The sequence below is a fragment of the Ambystoma mexicanum genome, chromosome 7q (genome assembly GCF_040938575.1).
Source record: "Ambystoma mexicanum isolate Mex_15411 chromosome 7q, UKY_AmexF1_1, whole genome shotgun sequence".
Classification (NCBI taxonomy): Eukaryota; Metazoa; Chordata; class Amphibia; order Caudata; family Ambystomatidae; genus Ambystoma; species Ambystoma mexicanum.
In genome coordinates this window covers 619401138-619414699 of record NC_090941.1, presented here as the reverse complement: position 1 = coordinate 619414699, position 13562 = coordinate 619401138, and the positions used below count along the sequence as shown (strand labels likewise).

Here is a 13562-nt window from a genome sequence, read left to right as displayed (position 1 = left end):
AATCTACACGCTTTGACAAGCCTCATTGCCCCATTAAGTCCTTCCCAAAAAGAATGTTTTTATTGTATTAAGCAATGCCGGAGCGGAGAGCGTGAAGGCACACTTCTTCCAGGCCATGTGTTACACACAGCACCAGGACACCGCGGTAATTCAGTGAAGGTATAATGCGGTCCAGGAGTTTAAAAGAGTTCGCGGCATGGCCAGGTGCACCTAGTTTGTAAAGCACTTCGCGTCAAAGTCAACGAACTCGCGGGAGTGATTGCGTGCAGGGAGGGCGACCCCAAGTTATCTTATAAGAGGCTTCCTGGGAGCTAAAACAGACGCCCAAGGAGGATGACTGACAACCTGGAAAGGATGGCTGTGGTCGAGGAGTATTTTAAACTGCCCACGGACAGATATGCGTACAGGGTGCAACGTGCGCCTTCCACACACTTGGTTGTATCGCGACACGAATATAGTACACTATTCGCCACATAGCTAAATGAGCGATTTACTGGCTGCAAGCAAGGTATGTGGATCAGGTTTCATTGACATGGTGCCGCTTAATTAACAGAACATTTTAACGGACTTGTGCGGCACCTGCAGGCATTCAGAACTTATTTTGTATATGTTTCACTACAACATACGTCCTTGATTTGAACACCACTCCACAAAAGAAAAATTACCAGAGTGTCTTCTTTTACAATCAAGCGAACATAAACTGAGCCCAGGTGTTTCCAAGCGATGAACAACTCTGCGGCGAACATTGAGCCGAGCCCAAAAGCTTCAGCGTGAGAAGCAGCAACAAAGAACAATGGTGTCCCGGCAGCCGGGGGGGGGGGGGGGGTTTACCTGGCCGGGTGTGAGACGCAGTCCCTTGCCGGCTTCCAGCTTACAAGGTGGCCACAGTCGGGCAGTGAGCGCTTCGACTGCTGCCAAATCCTAAAGAAACCGGGGCCAGGGGCACTAACATCGAAACAGGACACGGAACCCTCCTGGGGCCTGCCAGGAACTCATCTGCAAGGACCTTTGCAGCTGAAAGCAGCTGCCTGCTCCGCGCTGAGCCCATTGGAGCAGCTGCCGGTTTGGGGGAGGGATGGAGAGGCGTGGTGTTTTCTTTCTAGGCTGGCTGCAGCAACAGCCCGCAGAAACAAGGTCTGAGCCCAGGCTCGGAGAGCCCCCCTCCCTTCCTTTCATTAGTCTCCCCAAACATTTTGTAATCGACTACCAAGGTGGATACAATGTTTGCAATGTTTTGATTCAGTTTAAAAAAAAGTTTACCAAAACCAGTGATCTCTTCCATCGCCTCTCTTTGGTACAGTGTGATGACATAGGTATCGTTTTTTTTAAAGTGTTTTATTTAATAACTGATGTCCTCATAATTTGTCATGCTCTTCATTTAACTTCTCTATAGCGGGAAGGATGGGTGACTCTTTTGCTATAAAAAAAAAAAAAAACATTACAATTCCTTACATCAGGCCCGGCTGTGTGGCCCATTTCAACATGATGGTTGGGGGCCTCTCGTGCTTAGAGTGGAAAACAGTCTGAAGCACCAGCTGGGTGCATACATTCTAATGGATAGAATCACAAGACGGCTAGCCAGCAGTGAGCTGAAACACTACATGCACACTGAAAAGTCATAAATCCTTGTATGTCAGCAAGTGGCTGATGTGGAAAAACCAGTATTAAAAGGCAACAGCTGATAACTCTTCTGGGTACCCCAACGGAAGTGACGGCCAGAAGGGCTCCAGCAGACACAGCTTGTAAGGTGAGCGCCGCAAAGCACACATTTAATGCCTCAAAGAGAGAAACTAATATAGAAAGTATATTATTGCTGTGTTATAAGACTGCTGACTGGCATCATGGGTAGTTGCTGCCCCCCTCACCGCCAAGGCCCCTTTCACTTGAAAAAGTTGAAAGACCATGACGCCGTCACTGCCTTACATATACCTAACTTCCCACAAAACAAGCACTAATAAAGCCAATAGGACACACGCAAGCCAAGCCAGCGAAAGAACGGGACTGTTGCCTGCCAGCCCCTATCCCCGTCCCTTGCCCCAGTCCACTCCTGGCTTCCCCAAGTCAAGTTTTCTCAGAGAGAAGGTAGAATTCTGGTCCTAGAAATTGTAAATGATATGGATGACCCCTAATTAACTGATGACTTCCTCCCACCTCACCCTCCATACCCCTCAGGCAAAGCCACCTCCATCACTTCCACCCTCCTTCTCGGTCATCCGACCCATGAAGCGCGTGTCAGTTGAGGCTTTCGCCACCACCTTCTGGCCCCCTCATCCCCCTTTGGCCGACTGTCACCCTGACACAGCCCTCTCGACGCTCCACTCTTCTATATCTGATACTCTTGATATCCTTGGCCCTGTCATGAGAATCCGCATGAAGCCCAAAGCCATAGTGTAACTCCTGGTTTGACTCAGACCTCGTCACCCTAAAAAGCAAGTGCAGGGTGGCCGAGAGGAAATGGCGTGCTTCATGTTCATCCTCTGACAAACTGGCCTTCCACCTGCTAGGCAGTACCGGCTCTCCGTCCTCACCAAGAAGAGGGCTCATATCCAAGCCCACGTCTCTGCGGCATCTAACAACTCGGCTGAACTATTTAAAATCTGCAAGGAACTGGCCAATCCTGCCGCAGTCTCTACCTCTTCTGTCCTTTCCCAGGCCCTCTGTACGGCACTGGCTTCTCACTTCATTTCTAAAACTAGGACATCCTGTCCTCACTCTCCTCCGATCGCCTCCCTCCCCTACTCCCTGCTCTTCCCCTGGCCCTTCTGCAGCCACCCTCTCCCTCCTTCTCTGCCTTTCCCCTTTTCTCTGCAGACAAGGTTTCTAGACATGTCCGATCTATGAACGTCTCGTCGAAACAGGTTCAGCCCTGTTCCTCCAAAACTATCAAGGACCACATCACTCCCTGGCTCCTGCCTTGGCTGATTTCTGCAATCACTCCTTCGTCACAGGAGTCTTCCCTTCCCCCCTGAAGCACTCCCTTGTGCACCATCTTCTTAAGAAACCCTCTTCCGACCCCTCCTGCCCTGCTAACTATCACCCAATCTCCATCACTCCCTTCCTGGGCAAGCTCCTGGAGAAAGTCGCCATCTCCCAGCTTAATCTACACACCAAATCTTTTGGTGGTCTTCATGACCACCAGTCTGGCTTCAGAGTTGGCAGATGCACGGAAACTGCTCTCCTGAACATCTTTGAAGACCTGCTCTCCAACCTTGACTCCAACACCTGTGCGTCCTCATCTTGCTGGATTTCTCTTCTGCCTTTGACACTGTCAACCATGCCATCCTGCTCAACTGTCTCTGTGATAACCCGGGTATCACTGGTCAAGCTCTGGCGTGGCTGACTTCTTTCCTCTCCGACCGACCCTCCCAGGTCCAACTTGGGTCCTTCCTCTCCGATATCTTTGTCTCTTCCTGCGGTGTCCCCCAGGGGTCTAACTTCTCTCCCTGGCTGTTCGACCAATACCTGGCACTCCTTGCCCACCGCATCGCCGCTCTCTGCCCCAACTTCCAGTGCTATGCGGATGATACCCAGCTCATTCTCAGGCTACCCTCTGCCTCCTCTCCTTCCCTAATCTCTGACTGTCTGTCTGCCATCCATGAGTGGTGTGCCGCCAATGTCCTCTGCCTTAATATCAGTACGACTAAGATTCTACTCATCAGCACACCCGCTCCCTCCTTCCCTGCAGCTCTCTGGCCGGCCTCCCTTGGCCCTCTTCTTGCTCCCACCTGCAAGGCTAAAAACCTCAGAGTTATCTTCGACTCCACACTCTCCTTCTCTCCTCACATCTCTGACATCTCTAAGAAGTCACACTACCAGCTGCACCTCCTCAGAGGTATTCTTCCTTTCCTCTCCTTCCCCCAGAAGCTCACTGTCTCCAGAGCCCTGGTTCTCTCTAAGCTGGACTATTGTAACAGCCTCTATCTAAATCTGCCTGCCTCTAGTCTCTGCCCTCTACAACTTCACCAGAACAGGAAGGCGAGACTTGTCCTTGGCCTCAAGCCCAGGGATCGTATCTCTCCAGGACTGAAATCTCTGCACTGGCTCCCATTGGCTGCGAGGATTAAATTCAAAACCCTCTGCATTGTCCACAAGGGCTTCTGGGGCCGCAATACTTGCAACTCTCTCTTCTTAAATATCTTCCTTCTCGAGCTCTTCGCTCATCTGAATCCAACTCCTCAGGGTCAGTCACTTGTCCAAGCAACGAGTTGGTGGTAGATCTCTCTCGTCGGCAGGGGCCTCCCTCTGGAACAGCCTTCCTGCCTCCCTGAAACTTAAGGAGAACCATCTCCGGTTTCCGGAAGCACCTCAAAACCTTCCTCTTTGCCTCTGCTTTCTTCCCCCTTCTCCACTGCTGAACTCCTGGCAGAAACTGCACTGGTTACCTGGCCACCCTTTCTGATGCTCCGCCAGTTGCCTTCCTGCACTGCCTCTCTGGCGCCCCCTGCACCGAGGGACTGTTTTCTGTATCCCTACAGTCCCCCGACCAGCACTTATATCTGCACTTACCTTGCACTTGCCACCAGTGGCCATTTTTATTTATCTTATTTATTCAATTATCCCATGTACTGCACTTCCCCTCTCCCTTCGCCCACACACTTTTCCCTTTCCCCCTCCCCTGCACTTGTGCGACCTGAATGACACTTGGCCTTGTAGGATCGTTGTTCTGTCCTCCCCTTTGTTCCCCCTCCCTTGCCTCTTTGCATCTTGAAACACTTGTGTATAGGCGCGTTATAAATGCCATATCATATCATATCATGACTTGACATTACTAAAAGCGACATCAAAGAAAATTACATCACAAATTGAATATCGAACAAACAAAACATCACAAGGAATTGACATGTAAAAGCAGGAGGGTTGTGATACAGCCCATAGGTTAACAAACTTTCATGGACTGGGCATATATCTTAACCTAGTACATGTATGAGGAGCACTGCAAGGCCATATATTTTGTCTTTGGATCAGAGGTGCAGATTTAAATGCCTCCTCTGTCTGCATTGACTTTGGTGTCAAATCAGCTGTCAAACAGAGCAGATGCAACCTGTGAATCTGCTCTGTGCCACCGAGGAGCAAAAGTTGCAGATCAGGGGACTCATGCAGCAGGTAACATGTGATTGCTATACTTATGTCATGAAGCTTCCTGGAAGGAAGGGTCTGTTTAGCAAACTACTCTTTCTGAGAAGGATTATCAGTATTATTGTATTATTGATTTTAATAAAAATAAACATCAGATGATAATCCTTCACTGTTTCTTACAACACAGATTTGTCCCAGGTACAGGGTATATTTTGAGCATGGGCCTAGCTTCGGAAGCAACAGAGTGATTTACAAGTCAAAGGGGGAAGTACACAGTGAGGGAAACAGATATACAAGGGAGTGGGAGTTAACAGCAGGGAAGGGGAGGACAGGCGATTAGTCAGCAATGAATCAACAAGCAACTAGGGCAAAACAGGAAGCAGATCACCCAGTTCAGTGAGAAATGTATGTGGAATTTGGTATTAGGGAGGAGGCATTCCCTGAAGAGGAGTGTCTTGAGATCCTTCCTGAAAGTTCGATGAGGGTCGGGGAAATGTTGTCAAAATTATAGAGTCCTTTGAGTCATGCTGCAGCATGTAGGACACATCTCAGGCAGGGTTGACAGGGTGGTCACCGGAAGGCCTTCCAAAAGAACATTGCGATCATCCAGATGGGATAGAACAAAGGCTTGCACAGTAGATCTGAAGTTTTTTGCTGAGATTTTGCTTGATTTTCTGCATGAGGGACAGGCCATTTGTGTCTCCTTTGCTATGTGCTCCTTGAATGAGAGGTGTATGTCGATATAGAATCCAAGGGACTTGACACTGGTGGTCAGCTGGGCTGTGAATCCCTTAAAGTTCTGGTGAATCATGCTGATCTTGATTGATGAAGAAAGAGTTCATGGCATATACCTTTTCAATCAAGTAGGGTTACGGGTGAGCTGCACAGAAGTTTGATGCAATGCTTGATGGCTTTAAAATTGACTCTACTTTCGTAGGTTCACTTAGCTATTGTGTTCTTGTAGTAGTTGGCCTTGGCATTTGTCATCAGTTGTCTGCGTGTAGCACAGAGTTCCTTGAGCAGGGAAAGGTTGGATGTGCTGCAGAATTGTCGCCAAGTCTTTTCTTGTTTTCTGTTTGTTCTTTTGTTGATGTTGCGTTCTTGAGTGTTCAGGGTGCAGAAGATTTAGGCTTGAGTGTGTGTTGTTTCACCACGGCATGGTGATTGATATTGGTTTCAAGGGTTGTGTTAAATTCTTACAGAACAGCAACAGCAATAGAAAAGTGGGGAAAAGTGCTGCAAAAAAACAGACACCAATAGATTGGCAGTGATTGACAGGTGGGTGAGGTTTAGGAACTTGACCTAGATCCACTTGCACCAGCTTAACAACTACCAAAATCCCTTATCAAGCTAAGAGAGCCATGATAGAATCACTGTAGTCAGTTCTAAAATAAACACAATACTTAGTTTCACAGCAGCACAGCTTGATTGGCGCTAGCCCACACTACTGCAGGTCACTGGCGAGCATGTGCCATGAGAGTTAACACTAAGCTGGGATCTCTGCTGGGCGAGGAGCTGCTTGGTGGTGCAGATACTTCGGATGTATTTGCCCACTCAGTTGTACTCCCTTCCCTAACTAAGCTGCAATTCAGCAGAAGCAGCAAAATGGCTGCGCTGGCTCCGGTGGGCACCACTGCCTCACACCAAAACTGTGTTTTGCAATGACAAAAAGATGGCTGCACCATCTTTCCAAGCACATATTGGGCAGGATGGAACAAGTGGGCACACTGAAAAAGCCTGCCAGTGTTTTCTTACATGTACAAAAGAAGGGGAGTAAAAAAGTAGCGCTGCTTTGCTGCAAAGTTCCCATTGAAAAAGGGAAATATTAACCTTTAAAAATGATTCTGCTCTTATGCTCTTCTTCCTCTGTTCACAATACTTTTATTAATGAGACCTTGCCATACTTATCCACATTCACATTATGCTCCAGCAGACAAGAGCAGTATTCCTGAATCACAGGCTGTTGTTCAGATCAGAAGAAATCAAAAGAAGCTGTACTTCAGCTACACGGGAAACCCTTTACTTTTGGCTACAAAATGTCAAGGATCAATGCTTACAAAAGGCCCTAGCTCTTTGGGCCTATGTCAATTTAAGGGCATCTGTGTTTTAACCCATTGCTGCATACCAGAAGCTAACTATGGCTACAAAACAATGTGGGAATTCAGATGGAAGAGAAAAATCGTATTTGCAAGGAAAATGTAGCCACCACACGTTTAAAATGTACTTTTGCAAACTGAGAAAAATGCTTGTTTAAAAGTGTATGTTGGATAAGGCCCTGTCCTTATCTAGCAATGTGAAGGGGTTTTGTGCTGTGAAACAGACATGGGAGATCTTATTCAACAGGCTTTATTCTGATTTATAACAACAATAAATAAAATAAGGAATTAAATTGCATTGGTTGCAGTGGGGGAAATCAGCCGCAAACAGGTTTCTGCTTGGGGGTTGCCAGCAACGGAAGGCCCCTCAAAGTAGATGCTAGAACACACAAGTGATAATTGCTACCTTGCAAATAACAAGGGGGGCCCTGGGAGACTGTCTGCCAGACATGAGTCCTGGTTACAAGGGACTTTAGCTCACTATCTTTCACAGAGAAGAAATATCCCAAACAAATCAGTCTTTGTCCTGCCCTGGGGCAGTCCAGCACTGAAATGCAAGGCAATTCTCCTCTGAACAAGAGTACCAACAGCAACCCCAGGCACATGTTTCAGTCTGATTGAACCTCATCACTAGGGTGTATCTGTGCCTCTCTAAGAATAGTGAGCAAGGGGTCCACGTCTGGATTCCCCATGTAATTTAGGGTGAGACCCAAAGCTACTTGAAATATGCAAATAACGAGGGGGGTCCTGGGAGACTCTCTGCCAGACATGAGTCCTGGTTACAAGAGCCTTACCCAGAGTCTTTAGCTCACTATCTTTCACAGAGAAGAAATATCCCAAACATATCAGTCTTTGTCCTGCCCTGGGGCAGTCCAGCACTGAAATGCTAGGCAATTCCCCAATGTCTCAATTCTGTATAATTCTATGATGTCACCATGCTCTATACAAAGGATGGCTGACTAAACTCTAGACACACTCTTTCCTGCGCCTGCGTTCCTGATCTTCTACATTCATCTTGCCAGATTCCAGATTCCACTGCAAAGCCAAAGCATTGCTGACCATCCCAGCAAGGCCTCAATCCTGAAATGCCACTAAAAATCCCAATAACCAAAGGGAAAAGCTGTGGTATTCTTTTTCGGAAGCGTCCTGAGACCAGCTTTTTGTCCACTAACTGCATGCCCGCTGCAACCCTGCCATCCAGCTGTCCTGATTATCCGGTGACCAGACAGGCCCAGCTGTTATTCTGCTAGGAGAGTTCGCCACTACAGTGGTGACCCGAGCCCTGGAGTCCAGAACCCGGTTGACTGTTCCTAATCCCAAATTTTAGAGCAGACTGTGAGTATCCCACATCCCATAATACATAGTCTACCCATTCTTGACTTTTCTCTTTGTTCCACTCTCTAAGCAACCCTATCCATACCCTGACAACTTGTATAGACTGTTCTAATTTTCTGTGGATCCTGTTCTTGTTTCCTAGTGTTAGCGCCATTCTTTCCTTCACCTTATCTTGTAACTCATTAGTAATATTTAGATTAATTTAAATTAATTCCCACATAGATCAGACCCCGGCGGGAAAAGGTTGACTTCGTGAATCAATCTTTGGACGTACCATGGCTTTCTTTAACAATATAGTCTAAATAATTTAGTTTAAGTAAAATTTGCCTTTTCATTTTTAAAACTGATTTTCTCTTTTAACTGCTCTATTTTCCTGAAGATGAACCTCCTTCTACCCTCCAAATCTCTCTCAATTCACCAGCTACAGCCCTCCTTTCACTTCTGTAGTGTCCCTGTCCTGTGCTTCTCTTACTCTGCCCAAAAACCGCATTCCAATTCAGTATTTTTCACCGTTTAAAAAAAAAAAACGTTTTTGCATTTAAAACTGCAAACCAGAAAATGATTTACTTTTCCAAGTGTGAATTCCGCTGCACTGGGTTTTCAATTTTAATCTGTTTTGTGAACTTACCTTGTGTCTGATAGTGATATAACATCCCTAATACTGTGATAAAACAGATGAATATCCTTATTTAAATGCACATATAATTAAATATTTGTAAAAAAACAGAGTGTCATTTTAGGCCTTGCAAAGGGGTGTGAGATGGGTCGGGTACCGGCTCAATTTGAATTCATTGAAATTAAAGAAAAAACATTCCTATTGAGAACCACAACCCAAGCTAAGACCAAGTGTCCTGGTCCAGTGGGTGACACCCAATTGGAATCCTTGACAATACTTTAGCTGGTGCATTGGATTTAGGGAAAGCTCAAGATGTTATGGAGCCGCATCCAAGTTAGTGAACATTTCTCTGCCCAGAGCATGGCATGTTGAGAGAGGTAATCTTCCTGTGGTTTCTTGTTGCTTGCCTGTCTTGTGGCTCCTTTCTATCTGCCAGTACCTGCAGCCACTTTGCCTTGCAACTAGGGCAGACGTTTAACTCGGTCTCCATCTGTTTTCTTGCCCCTTGCCTCTGATTCAAACCCTTCTGGTGGTTATGCTGGCATCAAAGGTATGCGGAGATGCTTCAAATGGGTGTGTGGTCCCAATGATGATGTGGGCAATAATGGTGACTTTCATAGGAGGGCTAGGCTTGTCTGATGTCACAGCTTGCCCATATTAATGGTAAAGACTGTCATGTTACAGAAACATGGGGAGGTATGACCTTTCTTTTCAGGCCTCATTTTCTAGTGCAGTTCTAAACAGAGATCAGAAACTTCCCAAAACATCCCAGAGAAACTCAGAAGCTGAATGGACACTCTCACTTGTGTTTAAACATTTGGGTCCAGTGTTCCTGGGACCGGGGGCAGTTACTGACTGACCACTTCCTTTACATAATAATTATAATCATAATAATATATTCTGCTGAAAATGTTGTTCAAGATAAGATGTTGGTAATGTCAACATAAAAATGGTACCCCGACAAAAATCTATTGCTGGGAAGAATCACCTAATCCTCATTTGTTGCAGGTTTTCCCAGTGTGGAACAAAAACACTGCGCTGGTGCAGATGATTCGGCTTCCGTTTAATCCTCTGAACAGTTTACACCCTGGGCCCATAGTTGTCTACAGTGTCCATCTTCTTCATCACCTGGAGTTAACCTCCTCTCCTATATATGGTGCGGTCCCCACGTGCATTGTACTGAGGCCAGGTTGGGTACTCCACCTACTTCTGTTGCTGGGGGCACAGGTGGGACACAATTACCCATCCTTAAAATAATTTGATATGCTCAGTGAGCAATGAAGAATAAATGCACCACATATGAGTTATCTGACAATGCAGCGCTGCATTGCAATTAGTGAAATTGAAGTTACCCACATAATGAAACAGCCTGTTAAACCCATGAACGGTGTCAGGGTACAGTGGCCACCAGTGCAGCAGAGTGGCTGCCTCTCTCAGTTTGGCAGTGGTGTCGAATTCTCTGGAGGCTTGGCAATTACCTGAAGAACGTATGGGCTAGAATCCCACTGACGCCTGCTCAGAAACATCCCGCTGCGAGCCATACGATAGAGGATATCAGGAAGTTAAATGGATGCCACAGGTGGACATTCCCACCCCCCAACTACATACAATCTTGTTGTTTGCCTTTCTGTCTCATGATTGGCCATTTCCGTACTTGCCTGATTATTTTTCCATGAACTCAGCCTGAGTTGCAACCCACCTCCTGGATTTGCCTCATTGCATCTGATTCTGTGGGTTGCTGGCTCTGTGTTCTGAGCCTGGACCTGCTCAATTTAGCTCTCTCTTTTGCCTGTACTGTTAGCAACACTTACCTATTGTCTGACTGTCCTTGGACCCGATTTGGATTTGACCTAACTCTGCGCTGCTTTTACTCAGTAGCAGGTGACATTCCAGTTCCAGAGGTCCTCTTGCCTTTTCCCTCCATAAATCCCACCTCTATAACTGCACGTGAACCCTGGATTTCAGTGCCGTACATCTGCCTTTTTTTCCTGGCAATCCTTTGCACCAGTCACAACATGTCCACATCTTCAAACCTGCTACCTGGAATCTCTTCCTTGCCTCCTCTTCACTGACAGTAGCATTTTCTCATCTACAGTGGAAATTATTCTCTCTTCATGGTATTGATATTTGTCTCATTCCTTCGGGCATTCGCCTGCTGTTGTGCCCATCTCATCAAATTGAGTGTTTTTACACCCAGCCTCTAAAGACGGGGGTAATCACATGATCTATGAACTTTAAGATATATTTGATTAATGTATGGCTACTACATAAGGTGGGCAACCCCAATCTTATATGCCCTGACACAATTTCCTACCACACAATTCAGGGCCACAAACTGGTGGTTTGATCAAAATTCACATTTTTTTAAAATTTAAATAACTCAATTGAACGTGGTCCCCATTCTCTATGCAGAAGAAGTCGCTGCACTATTACACAACTACAGGCAGCTTGTCCAAACAACAAAAATGACCTGCCAGCATATATCTCACTATTTTTCACACACAAGCATTCATTTCCATAATCAGTTCTGTATACTCATTGAGGTCCGAATGACTAAAACATTTTAACTGTAACTCTGCCGCTTACCGTCCATTGGGTTTAAAGAAGGAACATAGCTGTCAAGACGGCAGGTGAGTGATAACAGTAACATGATTCTTTAAAACATTATACTTTGACTAATATGCAAACATATTTAAACTGTACATAAGGGTCCACATTTACATATTACACTGGACCTTTGCTTTACCCAATATTACCAGCCAGTGTTATTATTAGGAAGCTGTTGCATGATCCCCCACCCCTTTACCATGTAATATGGTGCTGAGGTTTTCTAACCTGTGCACCTTTTAGAATACGCTTTAAATAATTTGCATTAAAATTGGTGGGCTTGTGGTTAGGGAAGCTGTGTTGTTGACTCAGAATGCACACAATTTTGGTTCACCCACCTAGCCTGAGAGAATGGTTTTAGGAATGTATTTAAGAGATATAAGTTCTCCTTCTCTTTCACTTAGCAGATTAAGTCCCACTAGTGCAACATTCTTTTTCTGCAGTATTTATTCAAGAGTGAGGGGTTGCATGATATTTACATCTGCCTAATTTTCTATGTCACTAGAAATGACACAATTAAACTTTCTCTCACTTTCCAATTTAGTTTAAAGAGCTAAAGACTTCACAGAACACACATTATGCAACATACCCGCAATAGGCTATGATACCTGACACTCGAACTATAGTCTAATGTCAACTATGTCAGTGATAGTGCTCTGGGTACTTTTTGACTATCACTTATTAAATTATACACTGTCAGCGCTGATATGTGTTCCATGTTTTACACAGCACACAACACAAAGAATGCATGTTTGTATTTATTTAAATGTGATCTTCCTCAGATTTAAATACAATGATTTCAGGATGTCAGGCTAGCAAATTAGAATATCCTATTCTATGTTTATGAAAACTAGTTTGTCAACCCCTGCACTCTTTGCACAGGAATGGTATGTTTTCTATATCCATTCAAGCCTCACTGGCCTTCATGTAGTCAAAGGCACAGTGCATTTTAACACTATTATACTAAGGTAAGCTACTTGGAAAGAGTGCCCCCCAGTGACGACTACCACCGCAATTACCTTGCATCCCAGGTACTAATCGGGTAAATATTTCCAAGGCACTTGTCTAATTACATTGGGGGATTTCTATACTAACATTTCAGATTTTTCTTTTGAGGCATGGAGCCAACAGCGCACCTCCCAGATTGGAAATCACCCATTCAGCAAGTCCCTCTTAGTCCCTTAAGCCTTCTTCAGGAATGGAAGTCTGCCTGCAGGTTGAGTTGGTTCATAATCCCTCATAAACAATGCCTAATTCTCCAGATGGTATCCAGATTCAACACTCATGTAATGGGAACAGGTGTTCTTCTTCCCAGCATATTTTCCAGAGTCAGAATTCTCTCCTCTGGACTCACACTATTTGTAAATCGTCCAAAATTGTCAAGCATATGTCCTAATGTTGGCACACCATGTGATTGGGCCTATCTTTCAATTGACCTGCAACATAGTTACACACTCCTATTGAATACATACTCCTAATCGTTATTGGGTGTTCATATTTCTATATTGTTGATCAGTAAAAAGGGACAAAATGACTCCTAATACATGTGACAGAAAATTTGTTTTTGTTCCATAATTCTTCGCAGCAACCTGCTAATTTAACGAGACCAGGATTACCACAATCCTTTGGTGTAGACACCCTTCTAGACATGCAACATTATTGCTTCATAAAGATATGAATGGTTTTCATTTTAATTACTCTGATTAACATAAACAATGCTTTTGTGTCAAATTAAAGAGGAGTCTCTGATCTTTAAAATGCACCCATTCTCATCTTCCTAAATCGTGGCGTTCCAGATGAATAATGTTTGCTTTTGCATATTGGGTCAAATC

The 13562-nt window shown here is 45.2% G+C and overlaps 1 protein-coding gene across 2 annotated transcripts in view; it reads right to left on the bottom strand.

Moving 5' to 3' along the window:
• The window catches only part of LOC138528522 (probable tRNA methyltransferase 9B), a 380721-nt gene extending 379699 nt beyond the window's left edge, over positions 1 to 1022 (bottom strand). Inside the window, exon 1 of one of the 2 annotated variants that reach the window (XM_069640257.1) lies at positions 832 to 1022. The gene's annotated coding sequence lies outside the window, so the exon portion shown is untranslated. The remainder of the gene's footprint in view (positions 1 to 831) is intronic. The other variant, XM_069640258.1, reaches the window with a different exon arrangement.
• Positions 1023 to 13562: the final 12540 nt, after the last annotated feature.